The sequence below is a fragment of the Sebastes fasciatus genome, chromosome 3 (assembly GCF_043250625.1).
Source record: "Sebastes fasciatus isolate fSebFas1 chromosome 3, fSebFas1.pri, whole genome shotgun sequence".
Taxonomy (NCBI): Eukaryota; Metazoa; Chordata; class Actinopteri; order Perciformes; family Sebastidae; genus Sebastes; species Sebastes fasciatus.
Genome location: NC_133797.1, coordinates 6,303,548 through 6,320,799, shown reverse-complemented (window position 1 = coordinate 6,320,799; position 17,252 = coordinate 6,303,548). Strand labels below are relative to the sequence as shown.

The 17,252-nt window shown below is 40.2% G+C and overlaps 1 long non-coding RNA gene across 1 annotated transcript in view; it reads right to left on the bottom strand.

The window, feature by feature from the left end:
• Window positions 1-6,613: 6,613 nt before the first annotated feature.
• The window catches only part of LOC141763844 (uncharacterized), a 172,740-nt gene continuing 162,101 nt past the window's right edge, over window positions 6,614-17,252 (bottom strand). Inside the window, exon 3 of the long non-coding RNA XR_012593182.1 lies at window positions 6,614-6,708. This is a non-coding gene — a long non-coding RNA (uncharacterized LOC141763844). The remainder of the gene's footprint in view (window positions 6,709-17,252) is intronic.

Genomic DNA, 17,252 nt, shown 5'->3' with positions numbered 1-17,252 from the left:
ATCAGGACAAACTCCCCAAAGTCCATCCACCACAAACAGTGTTTGGGGAACATGATCGTGGTGAGTAAATTCCATGTAAATCCAACCATTAGATGATCATTACTTTATTTACTGGGCTTCTTTTGGCCTCATGTGGCCAAAGTCAAATTAGGATTTATATGGCATATTGAATGGTAATCTAGCTGCCGTTATTTATTGCTGAGAATCAAAGTGTTGGACAGACACACAGACAGATTAACTGACTGATCTTCAGACCATTGTACCATTAGTCTCGCATAGCCAAGACCTCTCCATCTCCACAGCGCTGTGTCAGCGGTAAAGAAAGGTCTGGCTATCATTCTGCTATAGGGAAGAAGAAGAACAACATTTATTTAAACCAATCACAACCTTCTTGGGCGGCGCAAAGCACAGGATGCAGCGACGGTGCCCTTGCAAAATAGATAGCGCAGATAGCGGAAGGGAGGAGAATGCCGGGAGAAGAATGCCGGATGAAATAAGCAGTCAATGGCAGGCTTATACCCACAGACTACATCTGTTGAGTCAGACTACTGGACCACTAAACTGACCATCATTGTAGTTCCTAGTCCCTGTCACTACATGACAATGGAACTTAATGTGGATAAGGGAAACAGAAACAAATCAAAGGTTGAATGGACACAGAATTCTTCCCCGAGTTCAATTCTTCAGAGGATTGCAAGCAAGAAAGAAAGTAAGCAAGTCAGACAGAAAGAAACCGGGAGGAAACAAACATACCTAAGGAAACAAAGATAAGAATAGAATTTCTGAGAGGAACTCTGTGGAGATTTGCTGTGAATGCCAAATGTCACCTCTGCATCTCCAAAGCTTTGGTTTGTCCTAGTTTGGTTTGAGATGCAAAATACAGCACTTAAAAAAGCAGCATCAGGCTCATTTTTACTTGAAAACACCATTCTTCTAAGACTGAACCACAAAGTAGGCCTGCAACACTAAAGACTGGCCCATCCTCACTGATTTAGATGCCACGGATCGATTATGTCTCCTCAGACTCTAGTGTTGAAACGGATACTGGTGGGCAATTCCTTACCTTTAAATAAAAGCAGTCATAACTTCCTTGAAAGCAGTCGAGTGTGTGCTCCATCCAAAGACAGTTGTACTCACAAATGTCAGATTTTCTTGCCCCTTTGGCAAGAAATTTAAATTTTAGAGATGTTGGTCTCATGAGAGAAAGAAAACCAATCTGAACATATAGCAGACAGACAATGGTTACAGAAATTAAATTTTTACTGTATTTGTAGTTAATTAACTTGATACGATAGAACTCTCCAAACAATGGCGGGACAGTGACACAACAGGCCAACAGTATTACAACAGGGCTAGGACCACACAGTGGTTCCGGAACAGGGGGAAAAACTATATATTTTGTCCTCCCACTTTCAGGTGTTATGGTAATAAAGTGGTAACATCTAAGCCAGGTATTCCGGTCATAGAATGCAGTTTGGATCACCTAAAAAGCATTTATAAATCAGTTTGTTTTTTTTTTAAGATGGGTAATAAGGTCCTCCCACCAAAATACAGTAGGCTAGAGTGTTGTAAATGAGTAAGCTGTGGAGCAGCATGCACATTCAATCATATATCTATACTGTCAGAGCTACCTTGGATTGAAAAATAAAACTACAATTGAATAAACTACAAATACAGTAAAAATGTAATTACCAACTCGCAGTTGTGTGACTCCGCCAAACAGTCAAGTTTAAGTTTACATCCATGTCTGTCCATAATGTCATCACATAATCATTTTATCCTGTTAAGACATTTGTGTAAAATAATTCGTAATTAGCATATTAATTCTTGAGTTATGGCCAAAAAAATATTTTTTGAGGTAAGTAAGTAAGTTAGCAAGTAAAGCTTTATTTATATAGCACCTTTTAAAACACACCGTTACAAAGTGCTTCACACACAAATAAAGCATTGAACAATGAGAGAAACCAAAGCATAATTACAATATGAAACACAGAAACAATGAGAGACAGACCAAACTAAAACAAACAAAAACATAAGTGGATGAGGCCTATAAAAAGGCTTGCCTATAAATATGTTTTTTTTAGAAGCCACTGAAAGCAGTCCAAAGATTGAACAGCTCTGATAGATTGGGGGAGGGGATTCCAGAGGGATAGAGCTTAGACAGAAAAGGCCCGATCTTATAGTTTATTCTGAATTTTACATTAAGCCAATGGAGGGATGCCAGAACAAGGGCGATGTGAGACCGAAGGCTAGTTCTGGTTAATAACCTAGCAGCTGCATTTTGAGCCAACTATAGTCGATTTACAGCAAATTGACTGAGGCAGGTATAGAGGGAATTACAATAGTTTAAACGGGAGAAAATTAAAGTGTTAATTAATAGTTCAAGATCCGTGGAAGACAAGATGCATCTAATTTTTGCAATGTTTCTTAGCTGGAGAAAACAGGACCGGACAAGTTTAGTGACATGATGGTCAAAAGTCATATACCGGTCAAAGATGATACCCAGATTCGTAGTAGTAGGACTGATATTAGAACGTAATGGGCCAATAAACTGAGCAACAACAGTTGCAAAATTTCCGGGTCCTATTAAAATTATTTCAGTTTTATCAGGATTTAAGTGGAGAAAGTTGAGAGCGATCCAGTCTTTGGTCACAGCTAAGAAATCATGGAGGGAGGACAGTTGATTCCGGTTATTGTTTTTTTGAGAAATAGATCTGTGTATCATCGGCATAGCAATGATACGACACGTCATTTGGACCTCAGACCATCGATCTTGCCGACAAAATAAGACACTAATTTTTCACATCCGTTAGGAGATGAGATGGGAATGGCAGGTAGAGCGGTGTTTACAAGCTGGTTAATAGTACCAAACAGAAACCTCAAGGCGTTCCTAAGATAATAATTTCACGACAATGGGTCAGACGATACATATAAAATGTATGTACGGACAACCCAAAAACATGATGCCTCTGACCACGGCAGAAAAATACAGCAGCTTTGCTGTTACTTTAGTGATATCTTACAGTTGCTTTAATATATTTTGTTCATTCTGAGAACGGAGCGGTACAAAACATAAGTCAGTCAATCAGAGTCAGCATTTACAGTATTGGTAATCTTTGACATTGGCTTCAACACTTAGACATGTTTCTCAGTTGATTCTCATCGCCTAACATAAATGCATAGCCTGCATGTTGTGCTATTTGGACAAGAGAGGGAGGAAATAAGTAGAGAAGAAAGAAACCCAGGTCAGGAAAAAAGGAACACAGAGAGTTCTTCACACCTGAGAGTTTCTGATATAACAAAGTCTTCAGAGGTTTGGATAACAGGTGCCAAATGTCAGCAGCTCCATCTCCACAGAGCTGCTGTTGGCCTAGTTTGTCTTGAGATGCAGCTGTATGCTCTGTCATAGAGATGGCAAATAAGCACCAGTGGGGGTTCCGACACACACACACACACACACAACCACACACACACAAAGATATATACATCCCCCCAGCACATATGCTATACACGCCTATTATAGACCTGTGTGCAACACACACCTACGATAGACCTGTGTGCAATGCACGCTTTGTAATTTCAAGTCAAACAGCATATGTACGAGCATGTACACAAACACACACGGAAGCATACACACATAGAGTATGCACAGTGTGATACCATACCCGGAGTGAGGAGTGAAAAATAGGACAGCGTGGATACACACCACCCTTGGTTGTTGGTGGGGATGACTGTCAAAAACTTCTATTCTCTCTCTTGCTTTCTGTTCTCTCACTTCTTATCCTTGTGTATAGATTCCACATACCTTTTAGGAACGGCTCTTTCAATATGAAGAACTCAAGTTGATACTCTGGAAAGCACAGCATTATACACCGATCAGCCATAACATTAGGACAGCACGGGCACCCTGACCGGTGTGCGGCTACGCAGCCCCATACGCAACAAACTGCGATGCACCGTGCGTTCTGACACCTTTCTATCAGAACCAGCATTGACTTTTTCAGCAATTTGAGCTCCGGTAGCTCTTCTATTGGATCGGATAACACGGGTCAGCCTTCGCTCCCCACATGCATCAATGAGCCTCGGGTGACCCTGTCACCGGTTCAACGGTTTTCCTTCCTTGGACCACTTTTGGTAGGTCCTGACCACTGCAGACCGGGAACATCCCACAAGAGCTGCAGTTCTGGAGATGCTCTGACCCCGTCGTCTAGCCATCACTATTTGGCCCTTGTCAAAGTCACTCACATCCTTACGCTTGCCCATTTTTTCTGCTTCCAACACAAAGTTCAAAGATCAACATGTTCACTTGCTGTCTAATCCCCCCCACTGCCAGGTGCCATTGTAACGAGATAATCAATGTTATTCACTTCACTTGTCAGTGGTCCTAATGTTATGGCTGATCAGTGTAAGCATACTTTCGGATTTCTCTGCTCTTCGTGTCACTTAAAAGTTACATTGGAAAAGATTCAAAATATCGAAAAGATTAGTTTAGCACTGTTTTAGTGATGACATTTGCTTATGGTAAGAACTTGAAAGAAATGACCATGTAGTTGCAGTGCAACTACTAGAAAAAAAATGTTTTAGTGTAATTTGTCAGTATACATTACTATTTTAAGGTAGATAAGAACATGTATAATATGTACACATAAAAAATATAAACAATACCAGTCACAAATATAGGCATTTATGATTACTTGCACAAGATCATATAAGTCATGGATAACTCTTTTAAGTTGACACTAAATAGATGACTGCTATGTGTTATTACTGTGATTTGTATTATTACATGTCACTTAAGAACAGGACTTTAATTTTGTAAAATGTATGTATGTGTGTATGTATGTATGTATGTAATAGCATCTGAATATTTGTATGTGTATGCCTGTTATGCAGGTGTATTTGTGCACACTACCTTGCCATATGTGTAGTGAGTGCTGTGTGAGTGACCAAATTTGTATATCTTATCGCTTTCACTATTTAATGTTTAGCACACTGATCAATCACTGGGTCACTCAGAAACATGTTGATTTACAATTATGGTAAACTTATGATAATATTGTTACACAGTTATTAATGTACATTGATACTATTACATTTAAAATACAATAAAATCAATGGACTAACTACTCCACTAATCAGTGGAGTAACATCAATTATTGTTTGTACTTTTGCTTCAAACAAATTAATTGATGTAATTTGGTCTCAATTTCTTTTCTTTTCTTTTTTTCAATAATTTGCTCTATAAAAGGTTGTGTATTCCATCCCATGTGGATTTTACTGACTTTTTTTAGAAATAGTTGATTTATGAAGTAAAGGAATTTGATTGGCTTTTAATCACTGATATATAAATAACTCACCCACAGCTACTCTGTATTTTTAAGCATGTCTTCTTGAATGACTGGCCTCTTATTTTATCTTCCACAGGGGGCCAGACCTATAATCTTTCACCGTCAAGTGCGGCCTGTGACTGTCAGAAGAGTGTGAGGCATGTTCCGCTGTTCCCTGCTCCGCCATGCTACCCAGCATGCCCCTTGCCTGTTTAACAGAACCACCAATCCAGTCAACTGAAACCAAATAAAGCCAACCGTAATTTGTTTTACGTAGTACATGTGGGCTGAGTAAAAAAATCTGCTTTGTGATTGGGTTAGCTATCCAAACTGCCATGAAGCCGATTGGCTGACCTGCCTCTGCAGGCAGCCTTTTAATTGGTTACTCACCGAGTGTGGACTCCAATGAAGCCATGCTGTTGTATGAGCTCCTAAAAGGCAAACCCATGTTGAAATGTGTTCATCCCAGGCACTGGGGCTTTCCCATGGCAACATTGGACAGCCAATGAACATGCATATGTGCAACGAGGTCACACCCCTGTCTACTGACATCATTTCCTGTAATAAGCAAAGGGCTCAGAAGGCGAATTACGCATGACCATCACAGCACCCAATCCAATCCTGACATCTTGCAGAGAACCAATCTACCAACAGCAGATGCAGCGATTCACAGCAAAATATGTACTCTGGTAGGAGCTAATGTTGTAACACAAGTCATTGTAAAAAAACAAATGTTTTTTAATGTTTTAGTAAGAAAATCAAGTAAAATGACTTCAAAGTAAAGAGGAGTGAATGAATCTGGATTACAAGAAGTAAAGAAAGCTCCAAATGACTGTAATTGTCACAATTATCCGCCTCAGTCTCCTCAAGATGTTACTTGTGAGTCATGACCTTAAAAGTTTCCATTGATGCTAGGCTATTAAAGGCTCGTCGTGTGTTTGTGTGTGTGTGTGTGTGTGTGTGTGTGCCTGTCGTGTGGTGAGATGACGCACTGTCCATTTTATTCCTTTTTTGATGTTGTGTTGAGTAAACTCCACTGATGCTCGATTTTGTGCTCATCTGTGTAATTACATTAACTAATAGCATCACGGTGATGTTGTGCCTTTGACACTGAACTCTGACTGTGAACTCCAGAGTCAGCGTTCCACTGTGTGTTTTTATTTCAGTTCAACTCCTAATGCAATTAACTGAAAACCAAACAATTCCACCACAGTTTTCTATCTGAGATGTTAATATTTATGGGTTAAAAAAATGTATTCAAAGCTCAACAAAAATGAAAATCTTACCGGTGTGTTTTGACCTTGTGAAGTCGGGCAGTGTGTCTTTGTCCTTGATTATTGTCCTCTTATGTTGAAAAGAAATACTCTTTGCAGATACCAATCTGGAGGATAGAAAAAAGGGTGGGTAGAGAAAGAGATGACAACAAATGTGAGTTGAAGGATCAGAAACGTGATTTACAAAATAATGACTCCCTAAAACAATCATGCAAGGGCCAGTACGTTTATGTTTATTAAAAGCCAAGAGAAAGCGAAGCAAATATAGTTTCCTCCATTTCTCTTCAATCAGTAAATCACATTCCCCGCATGCAAAAACCTAACTGGATTGGTCTGGATAAAACAGGCCTTCACCTCTCCTGCCAGTAAAATTGCTTAGTTTCTTTGGAAACTGAAGAGTGGAAGATGGACTGAAGGGTAAGAACAAAAGCTTCCCATCCACAGGTTATGAAAGGACGAGTGGTTCGACAAAGCGCAGATGACGTGAAGAGTGAGGCAAGGTCGGCTGAAAGCAGTGCTTCACTGTACCGTCTTCTCTCGGTGTGCTTTGTTATGTGTATTGTGCCTCCGCCTTCGTGAGCCATCATGTTTCCAAGCCCTTACAAAATGAACGGTCATGGGAAACTCAGTAGGCAGCGCACAGGCTCCGCGGGGAAACCCAGCTCTGCTCGACCCCCCATGGACGAGCAGTGTCTCTCTGTCTGATTCTGTTCCATGGCAGAGTGTCGTCCCTGGGGCAGCCAGTTCATGTACCGCGAGAGAGGTAAGGTACTGCTAAAATAGCCTGACGCTCATAATGAGCATGTTATGATAATATCAGCCACGTCTCCTAAAAAATTACGTTCCCCGACAACGAGACTGCGTCGTGAATTACGTTTCGAGGGAGACGTATTTTGTCGCAGATTACATTTGTTTTTGACGTATCACAAATACATTTCTAATGATCGCGTAGGGAGGAAGTCGGGGTGGTGGATGGGTCAAACAAACACTTTCACCCAGGAAACCGCTGTTCGTGTCCAGTGTGAAACTAAAAGTCACGTTTTAAATAACATAACAAACAGTCATTTTAAGCCAAACCATTATGTGTTTTTACTCAAACTAACCAAGTCATTTTGTTGCTTTCCTTCATTTTGTTTTGTTTCATTTTACAATGTGAATCACGTGTTTAAAACTGTGACCGTAATCTGGGAGAAGCATAACTGAGAATGTTGTATGGGAACGCCATTTTGTAGGAGACAGGGTTGGATATTGTGTGATGTCTCATCCTCCACAACTCAGTCTTTGTGTGTTATGTTGCTCCATATGAGTGACTTCTCTTTTCTTATTCAGCCATTTTGTGCCACCAAATTCATCTTGAACAGTACGGTAGAAATCACCAATATTCATGTAATATCACATACAAAATGACCTATATCTTTTTTCATAACAATACTACAGTCTTCTATTGTAATTTTAAATACAATGGTTATTTTGTTTGGCATTAGGTAATAACTTTGGTCAGGGTTGCCCTTCCTTTCATGTAAAACAAAGTGAGTCCACGTTGTTCACAGTTTTTGGAAACACAATGACTAAAACATTTTGTACAAATGATGATATTTCTTGTGAGAACAGGTGGAAAAAAAGAAGCTATCCTAGTAGACTGATTTCTATGACTTCCTAATTAATCCATTTTGTGAAGGACAGAAGAATTTATATTTAGAAAAAAGAAAATCAATCGCACTTCCTTGTTTGCTATGAAACCTGAATTAATGTGTTCGGTGTGTACAAAGAGATTAGAGGCAACCCATATCGCTGGTGTCTTGACAGCTGAATAAGATAGTATGAATATGAATGCGTCCTAAGTCTTTGCTTTCAACTGTGACTATGTTCTGATGGTTATTACCGAAGGCAGCATCGCAGTGTCGTGTTACATGACGTAGTCCTGAAACATGGTATATACTTGTCTGTGGTAAAGCTATACATTATTTTGTTTTTCTTCAGTATAATCCATCCACTGTAGGAGTTCCACAGTTTGACCCCCTACACAGCCAGCCAGTGTCTCTCTGACAAATGTCATTTCATGCCAGAGCCTCTCTGCAGTCGGCCATTTTGGGTCACAGATGCAAACCCCCCCGGTTCCGCAGCTCTTCTCTGGTCTAGTATTATTCCACGGCCTCCACTCACTCTGCAGGTGGCACATTGTGTCTCGGTCACTGAATGAAGTTCGAAGCATTGACCCCCTATGGCCTATAAATGTCCCCCTGTCCAACCCTATTCCATGCCATCTTGTCTCCCACTAGGCAGCCATTTTGCACTAAATGGAAGAGAAGCAGCTGAAGCCTTCAGAGTCATTGTCATTTGCAATATTGCTCATTTCATTCGGCTATATTGCCAGGCTATTCACAGCAAGGCAATTCACATTTGAGTGTCCACCTGTGGACCTCGAATAGGATTAATATCTTGCTGTATACTGCTGTATATTTTCCTCAGATGTATTTGAAAGAAAACAGTAAATGAAAGACACCGTTTTGTTACAGATCTTGAAATGTTTCCAGTATATAAAATATCATAATTTCTACGCCCCAATATTTGTTATTGACCAGACAAGTGTTCAGATCCCTCCAAAAACTAAAATCAGCTCAAATTGCTTGGCACACAGTAAACATGTACCAGTCAAAGTGTCAGCTAAGTAATGTGGCGGTCCAGCCTCAGGGCGGCAAATTCAGACCCTTTGCTACGGCCGTACCGATGCAAAAGGCACCCCTTAGCGTCGGTATGAGATGCACTCGACTTTCCATAAACTACAATGTAAACCCATCCCCGTCAATATTAAACACTCGTGCGAAAGTGCGCCAGGAGTGTGGTGACTTAGTTCATAGAGCAAAATGACACACAGGGCGGGTGGGAGGGGAGGTCGATGGGTTCAACATACACAAGGCTTCCATCCAGGACACCGCTCTTTGTTTCCTGTGTTTCTATACAACCACTATAATGGTTTTATTGCCAAGCAAGTATTTTTATTTGTTTTAATTCACAACATTAAGCACATGCTTACCGTGATCGAAAAGTGACACAGAGTTATAGGATGAGAACGTGTTGGGCAGTCAGGTATAATTGCTGCTCTGTGCTAAAATGAAATTTGTATACAAAAACATAAAATTTTACTTGTATTTTTTTATTTATTTCCCATTAATTCATATCTCTGCATTTGTTTCTTGTAAAATAATGATTCAACCAATCGACAGCTTAAACCTCAATTATCTACAGTATGTATTCACGGCTTATTTTAGTTCCCGTTGCTTGCATTTTGGTTACTACTTAATTTTAATTCACGGGAAACTTGTTTTGCAGCATTATTATTATATTATATTATATTGGAACACAATATAAGCCAATACAATATAAGTCAAGTGCATACTGTATATGTATAAATATGTAAATGCATAAAAAACAAACAGAGGCAGAGGGCTGGTGGACAACAGTGGTGAAAGTGTAACCTTCATCGCACAAAGTATAAATACATTTTATCTCTTACTTTTTATTCCTTGCAGCTGAAGCTATCATCTCAAGAAAAAAATAAACAAGAAACTTTGCACTTTATATTCCAAGAGAGCACTGATTCAGAAAAATACTTCAGTAAATCATTTTTCCTGTCTACCTTAAAATCATAATTTTGGCACAGAAAGTCAATATTCCTGTAAAAGCAAGGCTGTTTCAGATAGACTTGAAATGTTGCCATGTAAAGTGATGAATTTGTAATCAGTAACCTCTTCACGGTGTCAATCCTCGGATCTTTGATTGTGGTTAGAAGAGGGGATAATGACCACAGCCTTGGTTTTACTGGTGTTTCTATTTTTAGTTATGATCCTGACACCTATCAGTAAACTCATCTGGAACAGCTGTTACCTGTCCTGAAGTACACTCAGAACAGAAGTATCATCAGCATTTTTCAGGATGTGCTTTCCTCTGTACAATCATTAACACAATATATAAAAAGGAGTGGAAGTAGCACACAACCCTGATGAGAGCCAGTGGGGCTGCTAACACTATTTACTCAGATACTCTGGTCTGGTTGTTAAGAAATCCATAATCCAATCCATGATTTAAGATTATGATTTTTAGATCAAATATCGAATGAGTTGTAGAATTAAAAACACAGGAGAAATCGATAAATAAAAGCCTAATGTGTTTTTAATCCTTCCAGGTTCAAACACACCTCCTCCATACGTCATCATAAAAAATACTTTTGTTTTGGTACAGTTTTGTTTCCACACAGAGTTCTTTAAATGAAATGACAAAAAATATATTGTGATTGTAACTTCCCTTCAGGACGACACATACTGTAGAAATGTTTTCTGATCTGACACCTGCATCATCAGGACATCATGTGTCAGTGCCTTGCAAAAATCGTTACATTTCACTGTTTACGCTTAGGCTATACTGCGTGGCGGCTGCCTCGCTGAACTGCTGCGTATCCCACGCGTTAGTTGTCCACACTGGCAGCGTTTCTGCTACTGGGATGCTGCTGCCAGCCCTTTCCTCAACACAGAGTTTGCCTTTCAGAATGGCCATTTATTTCATTATAAATGTAATTTATATTTATTTTAGTCAGAAAAACGTTAAGAAGCGTGTGTTAATTTGTAAATAATAGTAATAGTCCACAATTTAAACCCCGTACTTTATTCAATCATGGAGCACTGCAAGTCACTGCATTATCTACAATACTGTCCAGAATAAAAGCCTCATGTTAACAAATGAAGGAATTACTGTATGTCCAAAGAAAAAAAAACAATCAATACACTTCAGGGCTTTTATTTTGAATTAAAGCAGGACGTGTTGATTTGTTTCATGTCCATGACATATTCTACAGATACAGACATTGATTGACGCTGTAGTAATGTTGCTGATATGATGTCAATGTATGGTCAATACATCACTTTCACTGTTTATTCTTGCTGTGAACCAAACGGCTCATGGTAAAAATAGGCGAGACCTCGAATCTCTAGAAGAGGGTTCTGCAGCCGCCACGCGCTGCTGACGTTCCCTGTGTGGGCCAAGCTTTAGAAAAACCTGTTTAATAACCTGACACCTCCATGGTTAAGGTCGGGTTAGATTTAATCACGAAAACAACTTGGTTAAGTTTAGGGGAAGATCATGGTTTGGGTTAAAGTAAGTGCTTAGTTAAGGTTCGGGGCCTTTGTCATTATGGTTACAATACTTATAATGTTGTTATTAAGGTTAGGGAAGAACAACAGTTGTGGTACAAAGAAATCAAGGTTGACTGCCGGTAGTAAATGAACTGCAGTCTCCCGTGTTAAAGTCCAACGCTTTGTTTAGCCATCCCTCCACCTCCTGCCTCTGCTGACTTTGTGTATTTATAATAACGCCATACTACTTCCCCCTTTAGTCTACAACAGTCAAAAGTCCTACAACTACTATAGAGGGCTTTGTCACTCGAACATAAATAAATGTTGTTTTGGGGCATTTGCATTCTCTTCCACAAGATAGGAAACATCTGCGGTTCTTAAGACCACCTCTACGGCATTTGTTGTGTTGTCTTAATTAGAGGGTCCACCTGGCTCCTAATATCAGGGACCCAAAACTGGAACCCATTTTGGATCGGGTCTATCACTCCCAGCTCTGTTCGGACTGGGTCTTACTGTCCTTGTTTCCCTTTCAAATTAGATGTCTTAACTTTAAAAATGAATTCAGGCACATAGGGTTTGGGATTCCCTTTGGTCTGCTTTGGGTATAACTTTGTTCCATATTGTTGGACAATGGGAGGAGAAAAAGTACGTGGTTAAGAGAGAGAAAGTACTTAAATTCTTTAAAGTATTAACAATCCTGTATTCAAAACATTAATTCATGAGGTATTCATAAGAAAAAGAACCACATCCTCAGAATGAAAGCTAACCTTATTCGTTAAAACATTTTGATACTGCAACAACCGGAGAAGGAGGGATGGATGAAAGAAAGGAGAGGGACTGATGCATGGATGGACAGAGAGAGATGAGAAACAGGTGAGATGAGGTGAGGAGATACCATCCACATACACAACGGAGTGTGTATAGTGCGACTGTGATTCTGAGACCACCTGCGAGGCCAGACGGGGCCAGTGTTGGCGGAGGTGGTTGTGGTGTGGGTGTGTACACAGACACATGTGCACGCACGCGGACCCCCCGCCGGTACACAAGGAGCTGAAGCAGGCTCTGTGCTAGTTGATAAGCAATCGCAACACAGCTCCCAACAGGGAAGTTGTGTTTCCGAAAGAAAAACACAGTCCTAATTTGTGTGTGCTATGCCTGGACCCAGAGTCTATTACCAGCAGGGAACCACAAATACCTAGAGACTGGCCTCAGATTCATATCTGGAACTGCATTTTTATTAGAATCACATACAATCAGTGTGGTCCTGTGGGTGCCATTGAACAAAATGTATTGTCTTACAATGAACTGCAGTTTCTTATATAGTGCAATGATATTTTTTCTGAATGTGGTCACACTCTATAAAGGTCATGATGTAAGCGGCCATTAAAGGCATACTATGTCGCTTCCTGTTTGTAAACACAACATTCGAAAATCCTGCATACTATAGCGTATAAGGAACCCATACTCCTAGGTGTTAGTGATCCTGGTCTCTTCAGCAAAGTGCTCGTGAGGAAACAGGTGAAAATTAGTCATGACTTAAACTGAACAGGTGTAACACAACTTTAAATGTCACATTGAACAGCTCCCGTGATTAGCTAGTGCAGGCAAGAACATACGGAGCCCCGGCGGGTATCGAGGAGTAACATTTTTGGTAATTTGAGTGCATGAATTATTCATTGTACCCTTGCATCATTTTTTTCCCCCTTAAGTTAACTATTTTGTACTATTGCATGACTTCATTTGCTCTATAGAATTACAAAAAAATGTGGCTTTAATTCGATTCATCTTCTACTGTAATAGTACACTATCAGCAGTAGGAACTTCTGTTTTTGTGCTGTTGATTTCTGCACACATAAGATCAGCTGAGAGGGCAAATACAAGGCTGAAAGTGATACTGAACTGAGCATCCATTTGTGCCCTAAACTTTTAGGGTGCAACTGTTTAACTAATTTCCATGAAAGATTAATTTTCTCTCTCATGACATTACTCCGAGGACAAATTTCAACTTATTAACTCTCAATATAGTTCTCAAACCAAATGAATTTGTGTGAGCCTGTTTACCGTTTTGAATATTTATGAGACGATGTGGAATAACAAATCAGCTCTTCTTCACTGCAAGGACTCTCTAAAATTTAGGAGCAGGGCTGCTGTAAAATGCCCGGGGAGCAACTTGGGGTTCAGTGTCTCACTCAAGAACACTACGACATGCAGACTGTAGGAGCTGGGGATCGAACCACCAACCTTGAGGCACAGCAGCTCTCTCTTCCCTTCTTTCATCCCCTCTTATTCAATCCTGGTCACAGCTATCCCATCTATCTTCTTCCAGATACTGTCTGGGGCCTGTAGCTGACTTGGGTGACGGATCCCCCAGACCGAGTCTCCTCCTGCTCGGCCTTCAACACATCCATCCCAGAATGGCCTAAACGGACAACTTCCTCCCCCCAGGTTCATCCCCTTCCTCCCACCCATTCATCTCTCCTCAACATCCAATACTTCCTCATTTCATTTCACCATTAAAATCACATTGTTGTGGTGTGGTCCTTGCTAGTGAAAAATGAAATATGAAGTAGAATAGTTTGCCTTTGGGGTGAAGAAAGTGCCATTTTTTTTCAATGCAGTTGTGATTGCACTGTATGGCTCTGAAGTATTTTCTGCAGAGCTTAAACAAGTAACAATAAGGAGTAAAAAAGGCCTTAATTTTGAATTATTGTCACTTGAGAGACACACAAAATGCTGATATTGCCAGATTCTCCAATTTCAAGTGCGAATTATGTTTCATATCAGCCTCTTATCACACTGGCAGAAACCATGCCACATGGTTAACATTGTGGAACAATTTGGTTAGATTTAGGCAACAAAACTACTTGATTAAGGTTATAAAAAACATCCTGGTCCATGTTTAAATAATAACGTAACATAGAAAAAGTCACAGTACACCAAGTGCCGATGCAGCGTACCGGTGAGTATTGGCCCTCCTGCTCCCTCTCAGCTTCACCTTTTCTCATTCTTTCATTCTCTCTGTCACATGCGCTGCATGTCCAGTTTTTCTCCACGCTCAACCACGTGTACTCCACACACTGAATGAACATTGTGTTGATGCGTACATGCATGTGCGACCAATCAGTGAGGACAGGAATAGATTATACCATCAGGTTAAAGCAGGCGGGGGGAGTGACTGTCTGCCTTGTGTTATTTGACTTTGATTTACCCATTACATTTAGCATTTTTAACACTGGCCTGGCACTCTGGGCCAATCAGTTGACCAGGCCACCAGGAATTCACCCGGTGCTCCTGATGGCCAGTCCGGGCCTGTTGCTCGATTTTACCGTGTTCTGAACACAGCCTCCTACAGGAATACAGGTTAATAATGTTCTGTGTATGAAAATATACACTTGCGTGTGTAAAGACGCACACAGGAACTTTGCCTCCATTATTCTTGCTTGGGAGAATGTTGAGGGGGACACTTCATGAAAGGGGAAAATGGATTGGTTAGGAAGTAGGCTCTCTACAGCACATGCACATTGCATACACAGACTCAAACACTGGAAACCATGACAAAAACCAAATCAAATAGAAATGTTGAAAGGAAAGTGTTGTGCTCTATGGAAATATATTCATAACATCTTAAATAAAGCCTTGTACAGGCTGTTGTATGTGGTGCATCCATTAATATTTATTCAAGCCCCCAATCATCTTTCATAAAGCACCAAGTGAAGGTTATGTTATGGTTGTGTGGTTATGGTTATGTGACAGCAGTGCGCTAATTAATAACATGTTACATGTAAGGTCAAGTGCTGCTCCTGGAATCACATTGGGAGTTAATAATAATTGTTATAATTGGAAGCCTATAACCTGCTGATATGTTTTATGGAGATTTTGCTAAAAACACATCTGTTTTGTTGTAGTAGAGAGTTGGAGTTAAAACTGATATGGTATCTAACAAAAGGCCCAGAGCTTGAAATAAAGGCTATCTCAGTAAGAAAATGGGAGAGAAAGTAACGCCTCGTTCACACTGGGAACGTAAGGAGCGTGTGGCGGCTGCGTGATTGACGCGTCGGGTGTTCACACCAGCTGCATTTCTGCTGCATGTCTGCTGCGTTTCTGCTGCTGCTGCTGTCAGCCCTTCCTTTCTACATAGAGTTTGTCTTTCATAATGGCCATTTCATTTCATTATACATAATAATTTATATTTATTTTAGACAGAGAAAGGTTAAAAACGTGTGGTAATTGTAAATAATAGAAATAATCCACAATTAAAACCCCGTACTATATTCACTCATGGAACCGTGCAAGTCACTGCATGTTCCACAACACTGTCCTGCAAATATTTCAGAATAAAAGCCTTGTGTTAAAAAATTAAGGAGTTCTGTTCACAGAAAAAAACGCTTGAGGGCTTTTATTTTAAAATGAAAGCAGGAAGATTTAAAAATAAGTCTTCACTTTTTTAATTTCCATAACATTTTCTACAGATATAGAGATCGAAAGTGTTGTAATGTTGCTGGTATGATGTCAATAAACAGTCAATAGATCACCTTCACTGTCTTTGACATATTTTACAGATGTCTACACATTGAAACTGTAGTAATCTTGCTGGTATGATGTCAATATACTGTCAATAGATCACTTTCACTGTCTGTTGTTACTGTGAACCACACGCGGCTCGCGTTAAAAATAGGCAAGACCTCGAATCTCTGGAAGAGACGCAGCTGACACGCGGGCAGTGTGGCTGCTCTAACCTGTTAACACAGACGCCCAAATAAAAAACAACAGGTAACGCAGCGGCCACGCGCTCCTGACGTTTCCAGTGTGGACGCAGACCTCCGCCAAGGCAGGTTTCATGTTTGTCGCTGCCCCCCCCTGGATCACCACCAAAATCTAATTGAGTGTTCATTGTGCCACACCCAACCTCTCCAAAAAATTTCATTCAGATCCATCACGGACTTTGGAGCAATCCTCCAAACGGACTTATCGACAAACCAACAAACAAACCAACGCCGGTGAAATCATAACCTCCTTCATAGGCCTCCAGCCTTGACGGAGGTAACAATGACTTGTTGGAGAGTGAGATGACAAAAGGGTTAACACAAAACGATAAATCACGATTAGATAGAAAATGATTAATGGATAGTATTTATCAATGTCGATCCAGCCTCCTATTCAGCTCGGCAGATGAAGGTTCTTGTATTTAATACTTATCAAAAGCACTTTTCTTGGCACACTTCTTGCTGGAGGAAAACGTATCCTGGCCTTTGAGAAAGTACAATGTACACCTACTAAGTAGTTCAAGTGAAGCTGTTCACCTTTCTAAATTAATCCCCTGGCTATAGAAACATCTGAATATGTTATCTACAAGTACAAAACTGAGTTTATACTAGTCCTTCAGTGCCTCATTCTCTGAACACCACAGTGTGGTGACTGTAACACACAAACTACAAAAAGGTTTACCTCTGAACTGATGATATTACATACGTAATCATCTCGCATCTCATTCGCTATTCAACTAGCTACTTCTGACTGCGGCCGAC